Raw genomic sequence first — 13278 nt, 5'->3', positions numbered from 1 at the left:
TTAGAGGTGCTCAAACTTTAGGGAATTCAGTGTAACTTCGCTCAGTCTACAGCGTTGGAACTCGACGATTGAAAAGCCGCAATGCAGGAGTCTGTAGATAGCTGTACGCATTGCTGACTATTCGTGCTCTTACGCTTCTGTAGTCCCTCGTGACCTCTAGTCGCAGCACATAGCAGTAGCTACGAGCTTACACGGTATCCAGTTCTTCCGTTCCACATATCTCTCAGACAGCGTAAAGTGCGAAGTTTGTACGCGTAACAGGAAATTGCGGAGGCTTAAAGAAACTCGTGAAATCGTCAGCTTACTATTGGCTCGAGTTTATCAGTTTCGCGCGCGACAACGAGAATCGATCGGATATCGACGCGACGAACCTCGAGTTTTAATGGCCGCCACGTTCGTCCACGTTCCCTTTTCTGTGCGTTTCGTTTCATTCGATGCCCCGAAATCGGGGTACGTCGGGCAATCTTCGGTGGAGAGAGAAAAAGGGGAGACGAAGAGAGACGGGGACGGCGGGAAATAGAGCTGGATTTTCGAAATGGCCACGCAAAAACACCTTTCTGGTCGGCGATGCGCGCTGCAACGGCTTCATCTCGTTATCACCGGCAGAGACCGAGGCAAACACAGGGGTAACGAGGCGAGCTTCGCCGTTGCGGTTCGCTTTCCCACGTATACACACGAATCAACATGGTCGATCTCTCCCGTCCGTGTTTGCGCGCGTGTGCGTGATCGCGTGCGAGTGTGCGAGAACGGGAAGGCGAGCCTCTCGTATGCGAAACAGCACCGCCAGTCGGGACCAAAACTCGGAGGCTCTCGAGTTGCTCGCGTAACGTCACGAGCCAAAAACCTCCACCTTCGAACCAGAGCCCCCGGTAAACGATTACCTTTATCGAACTCTTTTCACGTAAAGAGCACGTAAAGGGCGCGCAGGAAGATAAGCGCGAGCACCCGTTCGCCAGCCAGTCGCGGCGCAGTCAATCGCTGAAAGAAGATAAGACGCGGGCCACGGAACTGTCAAAGAGCGGGGGATGATCCTGTTCGAAGGTATTTGCAAGTAACACGGGTTACGCGCCCCCTTCAACTTTCCTCGAGCAACGGGCGAGTTTGCTCGCGGGGAAAGTGCTCTTGTCGAGAAGAACCGTCTAGAGTCCAAGAGATTCCACCGGACGAATTTCGAAGTTCCGGTGATTTGTCTTCCAGGAGCAGTAACGTTTCGTCGGTCGCGAATGTGACGCGAAACTTTCAACTTTTATCGCTGCAGGGTCGGGCATCGTGAAAATGGACAATCACAATGTCTTATGACAATAAACGTTTCTCTGTGACGAAGCTTGTTCTGGCAGGAGGGAGCCATTACTTATTTGGCATGGGGGACCTCTCGTGGGCCCAAGGTTCATTTGGCGTTAGGGTGCACTTGGTAGCTGGAGAGGGACTTCTCGATCCCAAGCTCCATTAGGCGTTGCGGTCCACTTGACATCCTCGATCCCAAGACTGATTTAGCGTAAGGGACTCATCCAACCCAAAGCCTGTTTGACGACAGAGATCTGTCAATCCCAAGATTCGTACTGCATCCACGATTGTCCATTTGAAAAATGAAACTCAATCGAATTCCCTTGCGAAAGGTCAAGGTATCCCTATAGGTATCGAGTCTTATGGGAAACTTTCGACGTTTTCATGTACTGTATACACAAGTGGAAAAGCGTCAACAGTGACAACTATGCGAAATCCTCGAATCTGGTATAACGCGGCACACCTTCTGACCGAACAAACGTCGAATCTGTTGATATATTGCATGCGGTCGCCAGGGGCAGTTAGGGGTGAGATATAGCTGTTCGAAGCGATTCGAAAAAGCCACTGAACTTTCCGCAGGACCTGATACATGCTACTGGCTGGCGAAGTTCGCGGTATCGAAGGTGTTTCGCCGTTTAGACCGTTTAAATCACGATCCACGGTGCCAGGGAGGGTTGAGCGGGACGGTGGTTCTCCTCGGGGTGGTTCTATGTTGATTTATGATCCGCGCGGGGGTTGCGCCGCGTGCATGCCAGGGAATAATTATTATTAAATTACTTGACCCGACGCACCGGCCGGAATCTCGTTTCGCGGCGTTACTGACACGCGTGAATGATTACGTTTCAGACCCTAATTTAGACGCGCGATATCGCGTTATACCGCTTGCCACGTACTCGCCCTCGCATTCGATTACGTCACGGCTCGCTCGAGCTGATATCTCGTTTCGTACGGCATGATTAATCCGGCCGATCATCGTCCGTGGAATCCTCGTTCTCGTTGACGCCTCGTCCGTCGAGGATCGCCAGGCACTCCAAGTATCTTAACGCTTTGTCGGCCGCGTCCAACTTGCGGTCGACTACGTGCTGGTCACCGCACGTTCCGCGCGAACCCATTTACCATCGCATATCTTCGTGTTCAACTTTTGTGGCGTGCTGTGCGAGACCGTACATACGAAGTGGGTCCTCAGAGTCGCATCGTTCTACGTTGCTCGAAGCACTAATGAAAGGGGGTGCTACCAAGGGTTAATACTACTCTTTGCCTGTTGCGTCGGTACACTGATCCTACTTGTTCGAGGCTTGTTTTAATCATCTATATACTATGGACGTAGTCCTTTCTACGTTTCTTGTTCTTCGAACCCTCGACAATTTTTTTTGCAATGACTAAGAGGATATATGCTGATCAGCTGGTATGCACGATGTCGCTGGGTGCCATTCGTCACTGGAAGAAAATCGTCAGAATTCGATTAGCAGGAAATTTGGATAGAAAAACAGAATTGAACTCGAAATTCGTATGTTCGGCTCGAGTTGTTCACTCTTCGGCACGCGCGCAACGGAACGATCAGTCTCCCTTTAACGCGTTTACACAGCACGCCGGGCATTGATTAAACGCTCGCGGAATATGTAACGTGGAAAACTCGCGTCGGTGGAATCGGGCTGCGGTGGGAATTCTGTACGTCACCGACAATCGAATTGCGGTACAGATTCGGCCGCAACAACGAGGGGCAGAATTTTCAAAGGTTCCGCGGCCGGAACGTGGGAGGAACACGACGCGGCGATAAAAGAGGAGCGTAGATCGATGGGCCGACGGAAAATCTGACGGACGTGTTATCAATCCCCGTAGCCCCCGTTATGAAGTCCCGTTACGATGTTATCGCAACCTCGTATCCGTCGATTTTTCAAAATCGAGAAAATCCCCTGTTGGCCACGCGAAATCTTCAATAGGATTGCGAAATGTTCCGCGTATCCCTTTGTGCGATTTCTCTTTATGCGAATAGTTACGCGTGATACGATAGAGAGGAAAATAACGGTGTGGTAAGAATATTTATTTCGAGGAACTTACATTCCACTCGCTCTGCCGTTCGACGATTTCTCGTTCCATTGTTATCTACGAATTTACAATTTTCCACGGTACATACTGAGACAGTAGAAATTGAAACGTGCAGGCTGCTCATACGACAGTTCGAAATGAAAATATAAGAACCTTAAAAAAGGTTTGTCATTTTTTTATAAGTCTCTTATCATTTTGCTCTTCCATCCTAACAAACAACAGCCTCGTTCCGTTGTTCCATCAACACTTTTTACTCTTCCTGGAAAGAGAAAAAGGTGGAATCAGTTTTCCATGAAGTAATTGTATATAGCGTGCGACTTCGTTCCGCTGTTCTTATTTGTCCAAGGGAAGTTGGACACATATTTCCTACGTTTCATCCCGTTTCACACAGCAGACAATCCCGTAGTTTCCGTATCGACCTCCGCGCGCTTCCATTGGCTCGCCATCTTCGAGTACCGTCGTTGCTTCGAGCACACGGTGACGCTGTGCAAGAATCTCGGTCAAAGATGCCTCTCGTCCGGAGGACGACCAAGGGTTGGAACGCTATGGCGGCAGGCAGGGCCATTCTTTCGGTGTTGATCGTGGCGAGGATTTCGAACCGAGCATTTGTCCTCTTCGCACTGTATCCCAGTCGTTTATTGGATCCGTGAACTTTGCCACCGGGTATGTAATAACCGAAACTCGGCGGCACCCCCGTAAATCCACGTGGAACGAAGCAAGGTGGCGGAGGGTGACGATGGAAAAAAAGAGTGGAAGATGAAATGGCCGGAGAATGGAAGATGCCGGCGCTCTTAAGAACTCTGGACAGACGGGATGATATTATTGTGCCATTGAAACGAGGCTGGTATTGAAAAAGTTCGTCCTCTACGTATTCCGATAAATGATTAATGCATGGCGGCGTGGAAAGTTCCTTGGCCAATTTCTATTCTCCGTTCGCTCGCGCTCGTAGATAGCAATCATTTCCCTTTTTTCCAAATACCGATCCGATTCTTTTAATTATATTTTTCCGGATTAATTGCCTTCGACGTTCGCCAGGGGTAGCCTTGCGATATCGTTGCGAGCTCCACTGCGAGCTAATATTTAATTACGTTTTTGCTATTACTCTTGCAGTGGGATATCGGTTAATTGCAGGAACGGGACGATTGGAAACGAGAATAAATAAAATGGTCTTTGGGAAAAATTCATTGGAACAGACTGAACAATGTAAACCTTGTGCAAGGCGTGCGAGAGGCGACAGACTCTGTTTATGCTGAATTTCGTTATCTCCAGTTGATAGATGCGAAGTATTGGTTCGCGAACATGTCCTTTAGGCTGTTTATGTCTTCGGTTGGGAAGTGACATTGTGACGTAAAATTCTTCTACGATCGTAGTCCTGAATACGACGTATCTAGCGTTAGTACAGCTTCGACGGTCGAAGCGAGCACGCGTGTCGTGAAATTTTGCGCCACTCGTTTTAAAGTTTTAACGCGATTTTGACTTTGAATTGATCAGAAACTTATCTATCTGTGATGAAATTAGTGGTACAGCGAGTGTAAACAGTGGTGACGTATCAGGTGTGAGAAATAGAAAAATTAGACTAATAGACAGTGAATCCGGAAGTAGCAGCGATGACCCACAAGATTCTAGCAATTCAGAATGCCTTGTTAAGTGTTTTGTAAAATATATCGCACATATGACATATCGAAAAAGTCGTCGAGCGCAAAGGGTTAATGAAAGATGCATGGTCCGTCTGCGTTCGATAGAACGATGAATTAAAGTGACGTGATATTTTTGTACTTACTGAAATAGTCTAGATGACCCCAGTTTTATATGATATTTGATTACACGTAGAATCTCCATTACCTTCCATTAACATGTTAATGAACCAATTTTGTACAAATTTAATTTATCTACTAATGGATGGATGACACGTAGCACGAAAATACATTACCGTTTATAATTGCTCTACTAGTAAACCGAGTTTTACATACGTACATACATGTGTCACGACAAGTTCAACGAACGAGTCTTTCCTCGCGAGAAAAACGCGGGGTAACATCGAGTTTTTCACGACAATCACCCACGCGACGGCGTGTCACGGCGAAATCTTATTAGGAAGCAATTCCGCGCGAAGGAGCCGGAAAACAGATCGATCCGAAATGGCTGGCGCGACAATGACTCGCGGACCGCCGCGTTTCCGGCGCGGCTGCACTTTCGACGCGAGCCTCTGGTCCCGCGATTGTAAACGCCGGTGGATGCAAATGCGGAGTCGTCGCGTCTGCGAGAGGGTAGGGCTGGCTGCGTTTACCGCAACAGAATATCAATGCCGTGGAAAGTTTCGGTCGTACGAAATTCGCGGAGGGGGTGAACTTTTTGAATATTCATCGTCGAGCGGCTAAAAACGCAAAAATTCCGTAGTCGCCGCGCTGCGATGACTAATACCGATCTCGAGCAATCTGCGAGCGTACAGGGATCGAAAGTTACCCCATGGATGGATAGTCACTCTAGGAAGTTTGTTTTTTAATTTTCGAATCGCTGCCAACGTGTGCTTGCAAAAGTTTCAGAAATGTACAACAGTCGATCGAGCGCGCGGTATCGAGTACGATATTCAAATACGCTGTGAAACGAAAGATTTGAAGCGAGTTCGTTCTTTCACGTATTAACGATTCGATAGAATCGAAGCACCTTCAGAAACGGACGATAATTAATTTCCAATAAATGGGCACGTTTACCCGCGCGCACGCGGCCATATTGGAAGTTCGTGGGGATTCATTTCGGCGTTAAAACCGATCCACGGCAATATCGAAACGCATCACAACGCGTCCGTTGAATCGAATCGTTGTCATTCCTCTTTCCCTGTCCGTGTCTCGACTGTGATGTATTTTTAAATACCCCCGAAAGTCGCGCGGCTGCAGAATGAATTATCGGTACGCGTCGTGAATAATACGAAAATTCATTTCGCCCTCGTCGAAAAGCTTGCTGAAACAACAAAGCCTCGGCTTCGTTGAAACGCGTTCGTTGTATATTCGCGTGCTCCCTGCAACCGAGCGCCGCCGCTCCGGCGTTTATTTTCGATTTCGACTAATTCACCATTCAGCCGGCATAACCGTAGAGGAGTATCGATTTTAATCCACGCTGAAATGCGTTTTTAACGTTCTTTTCAGTCGTATAAACACTTGACCGAGTCTCTCTCGTGCCCCTCTGACGCACCCTCGCGACGCGTTCCGTCTGCCTGCGGCGATCCGAGGAACGCTCGACGCTGTATCGAAACCGCGAGCTGTCTCGCGATTTCAATTTCTACTCGAGAAATGGATGGATCGAAGGCAGGGAAAGTTGGCGGTAGAAAAGTGTTGTTCAATGTAATGTGCAGTTCAATGACGTGAACAGTGCAGTGTTGTACGTTTTAAGGGTTGGAGGGAATCGAACGGTCACTCGATGGCAGAGGAACAATTAAGATTCACTTCTCTAGTTATATCTGCAAAAACGTAAGCGCAATCTTCTTTACGAACGACGTCTAATACTTTTTCCTTTCAAATCAAATCTGTTTATTATCGATTGATTTTATTGAAGACATTCTATACATTATATTTAAAGTGGTTTTTAAGAGGAGATTACGGAGAAGCTCTCTAAGTGGGAGAGCAGAATCGAAAGGGCAAAGGAATGGGCCGTATATTCCGACGATCCCGACACGATTACCGCGAATATTCTCGAATGTATGATCGTCCTATCGTATTACGACACACTCGAAAGTCTCTTTTTACGAGGGCCCTCGGCGCTGCGGATCTGAAAACTCGGCTGCACTTGAAGCCGGGGTTACGCTCGCGTTTGAAAATGCGTAAAGGGGCTAGTGAAAATAGGACAAAGATCCGGTAAAAGTCGAAGAGCATTAAGGGCGCGTCACCTTTCTGGAGCACCGTCGACGTCATTCGCCGATAAATCCTCTTGGTCTTCGTAACGGGAGTTACTACGCAACCGTGACGGCACACCTCTCGCCAGTTATCGGAAATTTTTTTCGATAATCGCGAAACATATATAAAATCGAGCGAAGACACGGGCAAAGCGTTCGGTTTACGTAACTCTCGCGCGAGTTTTCCAATTAGTCCCTCCGACTTGCTACGCGCCGAGCAAGACGTTTAAGATTTCCCTCCGACGCGTTTAATCTCGTTCGAGCTGATCCATAAGAATTCCACTTCAGCGTAATGGTACTTCTTTTACTGTCCTTCTTCCCGCTTAACAATTACTCTTCCTCGAAAGCGATTTTTTTAAGGGGCGTCGCATAAATTCCGGCTAGAAGAAGATTCACGAATGGAATCGCTCAAAATGTACGCCGTCGCGGAAGTTCTTTCGCGCGCGGTCGTGACTTCGCCCGAGTCTATCTCGTCCCGTTCTCATTGAATAATTACAGGAATCGTGGGAAGGTGGCAGCGATTAGTTACCCGGTCGGACGTGTCGTTCGATCCCTCGCATCGAGAGCCGCCGGTAGATCACGGCGTCTCACGTGCCGCGACTCTCGCCGCGCCTTCATCCCCTTAGGGCGGTTTCGTGACTCTGCTCGGTCGAAGCGTGCCGTGAGCGGCCACTGTAAACTTGCGATCGTGCGCATGCATTAAAGAACACTTTTCCCGCGCGACCTACACCGATATATCCACGATAGGGTGCTCCAGCCGGTTTGAGCACTTTATTGCCCCGTCGCCGCACGGCCACGCATAATTTTCATCCGGCCTCGAAGCGTCGCGCCAACGTCGCACCGGCGTCGAGCGAATTAATTAACGATTAAGTGTCCCCCCCTCGCCCGACGCTTCCGTCCTCGCCCCAATCTACCTCGGCAGAAACGCTGATTATCAGCGTTTAATTATTGCGGGCTAATCGTCGGACGTGTCGCCGGCAAAGCTTGTACCGGGATAATTGGGCGTGACGCGTCCATTGTGCGCCTCGTTCCTCCTTTATTTTGACGCGCGGTCGGGGGGTGCTTGAAATTACCATCACCGCCGCCTCCTTCACCATTGAATTCCCGTTTATATCGCGGAGGACGTTTCGCCCGTGTTTTTATTGGCACGCGGCACGGATTTGGGTCGACGCATGACAGGGTGGATCTTGAATGGCGGATTTTTATGGACGCGTGAGAACGCGCGGCTCACTGCCCGGGCAATGTTCGCGTATTTGCGATTTTTATTATTTTTAGCACGAGGAACATTGTTTCGTTCACGGGGGGGCGCACGGTATTCGCGGAATTTTGTATAATTTTCAACCGCGATCGAGGGTTAAACGATCGAAGTGGATGTGAAAACGAACTCGAGTATCTTTTGTTTACCAGGCGCACTGCCAATCGAAAACGGAACAGTCCAGATTGGGGGCAGTTCGATTGTAGATGAAAAGCAAGGGATTGGTGCAGTTTCTACACTGTCTACTTTTGCGGAATTTGTAGAACAGAAGTATTCAACTATCTACACTTACTTTTCGCAACTACGAAACTGTCGATGAATATTGCTCGAATATTCCTCTTCTAAGTAACGCTCGCTTCTGTTTTAATAATTCACCCGCCTCGCAAAGCATCCTGGTCGCAATTTTTAATGCAAACGAAGTACCCGCACGTAACCTAACGAAGGCGGCCAAGCATCCGTGCGAGCACGCAACTGCGAGCTACTTTGCCGTCCAACGGGGCCAATTTTTTCCTCCCGCAATTTAAATCCGCTTACCGTCCCGGCCGCTGTGCGAGTACTAATTTAAGTTTCAACAACGAACGTCCAAAATTCGTCGTCAGCACGGCGGGGCCTCGAAATTAAGCGTCGCTGGCACAGTTTTGTCGTAGAACGCGGAGGGCGACGAGCCGCGACGTCGCGTGTTCGTCTCGCCATCAACCGGGCTCGTAATTGCACCCTTAATCGCGAATATTTATCCGCAATTATTATCGCCGTCCCTCGAACCGGCAAAATTACGCGCATTTACGTACGCAGATGGCCCCGAATAATGGGACGGTTTAATTGCATGACTGCAGGACGAATCCTGGGAATTGTACGAGCCGTTCACGTGTGCAGACACCTTGTACGTGCATGTAGAGGCGCGTGTGTACGTGTGTACAGGTCGAGTGAGTTAAGGCACCAGGCCCGCTTTCCAGCCTCCGACGACGGATAGTTAATTACTTAATTACGTTGCTGTAATTAGCTCATAGTTTTGAAGTCGACCGGGGACGAAGGCGTGTGATTAACGAATCGCCGTGATAATAAAACGCCAGCGCTCTCCAAAATTCCTGTTCACGCCCCTTTGTCTTGCGGGGATGAATACGCGTTGGCTGGAAGCGAACGCGGTTCTTTTTTTTTTATGGTAACTTCGCTTTGAGCTCGACTCGTATCATTTTTATTATCTCCCCTCGGTTGTATGCTCTCGAGTTTGAAGGTACGTGGAAAGTATAGCGCTATTTATTAGAGATCTGCCGCTCGTTTCCGTCGACAGCAGAACCACACGACAGTTTCGAATCGTTACGAGAGTTGGTAATCCTCATCACGATTTTTCTTCGAGATAAATCTCCGAGGTAAGAGCTCGAGCTCTGTTGCGCTAAGAATTAAAGTCACGTTTACGTACAAAGGGGTTGCTGTTCACCGAGGTAGATCGTTATCCAGCATAATCGATAACAGGGGGAGGTTCCGCTTATTTCAGTAAATTCAATTTCAAATGGAGCCCTCGGGCGGCTCTTTCTCTTTCTGGATTGCCGTTCTAAGCAATTAAATTATGGTATCCCTCTACGTGCTACGATATTCCTATCAATCGGTACACAAACACGCGAACGTGATCGCGGGATATTAGTGGCATCGTTTCGTGCCTTGGACTTTATTGGGTAAGAAATTTTGCTGTTTCGAGTGAGTTATACGTCGCAATGTGGATTATGTGGCTGTTGCTTGGTCAGAAATAAGAAAGTATCGTAAAGAAGAAAGTTGAGTGGTTTTAAAAGGTTTCCTTACCGTACTACTTCATTTTTTTTTTATAAGCAGCGATGCCGGAACAAAGTACGCAGGCACTTTTCTTTTTTAAATGGCTCCGTGCTTTTCACGATTATTTTAACGTTTCGCGTATAAAGACATCATTTAATATTATTTGTACGATATTAGAAGGAACTTTCCACCAAATTAGCGTATACAATTTTCAAGTATCACGAATCGATGTAATCATTAAATGTCGTACAGTTTGTAAAGCTATTTTGATATTTAAAGTATACATATTCAACCAGATTACTTTCATCCACGATGTCTCGCGAAACACGAGCAGGGTGAGGCTTCAAAGCTAGATCGGGCTGTCTCCGCGGACGTGCTCTTCCGTTTGTGTGCTTAATAGTAATGACAGCCGGCTCTTTGAAACTTGTATTCGTCTCATCCTGCTTCGCCATACTCTTTGTCTCGAACACTTTTTGCCATACTCTCAAGGTGTCAGCTGCATTCTTCGAAGTCTTCGTTCTTTGCCTTTCGCATCGCCATTGTGAAGACGAGCATCCCGCTTTTCAGGGGGTTCTTTGCGCGCGAAAATGCGACCAGTCGTATCCATACCCCTCGAGCTCGTTGCCCGCTCGTCCCCTTTCTGGTGCTACCGTTTCGTCGTAACGAATCCGTTAAATCGATATGCAAATCTATACCCGATTGGACGCTGGAAATAAATGTAAATCTTCGCTGGTTTCGTGTCACGCGTTAAAATGACGACGAATACCTGGCAATATCCTCGCGGTCAACGATAGCCGCGAAAATGGACACGCGTGGCCGAGTGCGTCCGGTTTTTCGGTCGACGATCTCTCGTTTGGCAGCGCGTTTGCGAATTACCGTAAAAAGGGGATGTTTACAGGTATTCAGTAGCGGTAATTCAAATTTCAGCCGGGCCGTGTGACACGTTACGCCGGATCTCGAATTTAAAGGATTAAACGGGGCTACATTTTTCCCCTGTTGCAGTTTGTCGCCCGGTGCGCAGGAGTTACGTAATGAAATAATACGCGTTTGTGCATCCATTTTACGTAACGCTTGAACTCCGGCTCCCCTATTTTAACCGGGGAAATTATCGAGTTCGCTGGCGTGCGCTCGATCCTAGCTGCGGACTTCCGTGCCGATCGCGCGATTACGACGACCCGCGTCAACATGATTTACCACTTCCCCTATTTTTATCGTTATTGCATTCTCATTGTTTTCGAACGGTCTGCCCGTGTTTCTTCTCGTCTACATATAACTTCTACGTTACAGTTCCAGAGAATAGCGGTTACCAAGAAAAATTTTATTAAATTTATTAAAATTATCCGACATCGTCCTTTTTGATCGAACGAAACTGAGAGAAATGCGAAGAAATAATCGATGAGGTATTTATTCAGGTTAAAATTTATTACACCATTGCCAATGATTACGATCATTTAATCAGCCGCATGATGGAACGGCCATCCGCAAACAACAGCGGTGACTACAGCCATTTTCCGTCCGCGGAAGTCTGCGTCGAACAGCTACGACATCGTGGACATTACTCATACGCGATCGTAAAGCCACGCGTAAGCTGCGTCCCGTAACGTTAATCCACCGCGATCATAAAACGAGTAGTATAAAACATTACAGCCTCTTGTCGCGGCAATCCTGCTCGCGAGTCCTCCTCACGGTGTTCCACCCCAGGGCACCCTATTGGCGCGTGGATATTGAGTCGTTTCACGGTGACTTCATTATGTACCGCGAGGTATAGCGAACGGTTCCTTTCACTCTGTGTTATTGCGACTCTTATTCCCAGCACTTGCTACGGGGACTCCTCCTTGGTCGCGTCCGTCTCGCTCTAATGAAATAAGCGGTGTTATTAAAAAGAGCGCTCCGGGGTCGTTCTTTATTCGAGGACGTACCGCGGTATCCGGTGCAATCGTATTATCGAGGGAAATTGATTTTGCCGTGGAGAAGGCTCGTTTCTCTTAGCCCCCAGTCTTTGACTGTTCAAAGGAGCTTAATTTTATAATAGTAATGCTAACGGCGTTCTTTGCGCGATATCAAAGACTGTCGTCCTCTTATTTCTATTCTTTATACCGATGATTAAAAACCGCATTATTATGGATACCGCTCTTTTCAGCCGGAATAAGCAAGACGGTTTTATTCCGATACGTATCACGATATCGCTAACATAGCCGATCGAACCGTTCGTTTTTTATATTGAAGAAAAAAGAGGACTAAGAGCTAACCAAAACTCCAGAGAAAAGTAATCAAGCATAACGAAATAACATCGCGCTCGAAAATGTATTGCTTTCCGCGATTGTGATTTACGATGTCCGCGGTGGTCACGGAAAAGTATAAATTCCATCGCGTGTCACACGCAAACGTATTACTTTATTATTTGTTATAAAAATCAATTTTGTATGCTTCCATTCAAAAAAAAGAAAAAAAAAATCGCAGAGTCATAACTGTATGCCTACAGACACTGCGTGGGATTGATATTACATCGAGGAATTCGAGCGCGACTCGAGCGTAACTAAACCAACTCGACGCGTAATAAAAAAGCGATAACAATTAATTGAATTGACGTTTTTACAACGTCCACGTGGCATATTTCATCTCTGGTCGGATCACACATCCGTGACCCACCCCCCCCCCCCCGTGTTGTTCGCCGTTTTTCTCGATGGAACGCGTTTGCGATACGCTCGCGATACGCGAAACGGGGGTGGAAGGCTGGCTATAATTTATTCCGGGGCAATCGAAGGGTAGTCAGATTGCGGCGAACTTGGCCAGTCTAATAGCTCGGGTCCTTGCGGGATTGCTTATTGCCTGTCAATGCTCTCCGTTGACCGTTTCGCGGTCTTAGGGGTCGAATAGATTGCCACTCGGCTGGCGCTGAAGGGCCACCAAAAACGCGTCTTTTCTGGCAACGTTTCCGATTCCCAGACCCCTGTCGGTTCTATCTCTGGGGATGGATATTTTGCGACGGCTGGATGGTATCTTATCTCAACGAGAATTTTCGTCTCGTGTCAGTGACGCAAGA

The 13278-nt window shown here is 47.8% G+C and overlaps 2 protein-coding genes across 3 annotated transcripts in view; both read left to right on the top strand.

Moving 5' to 3' along the window:
• LOC143422296 (trypsin-1-like) overlaps window positions 1-13278 on the top strand; it is a 279262-nt gene that overhangs the window by 85575 nt on the left and 180409 nt on the right. The window lies entirely within an intron of this gene.
• LOC143422263 (protein O-mannosyl-transferase TMTC1) overlaps window positions 1-13278 on the top strand; it is a 178758-nt gene that overhangs the window by 6395 nt on the left and 159085 nt on the right. The window lies entirely within an intron of this gene.

The sequence above is a fragment of the Xylocopa sonorina genome, chromosome 3 (genome assembly GCF_050948175.1).
Source record: "Xylocopa sonorina isolate GNS202 chromosome 3, iyXylSono1_principal, whole genome shotgun sequence".
Taxonomy (NCBI): Eukaryota; Metazoa; Arthropoda; class Insecta; order Hymenoptera; family Apidae; genus Xylocopa; species Xylocopa sonorina.
This window is presented reverse-complemented; position numbering and strand designations above follow the sequence as displayed.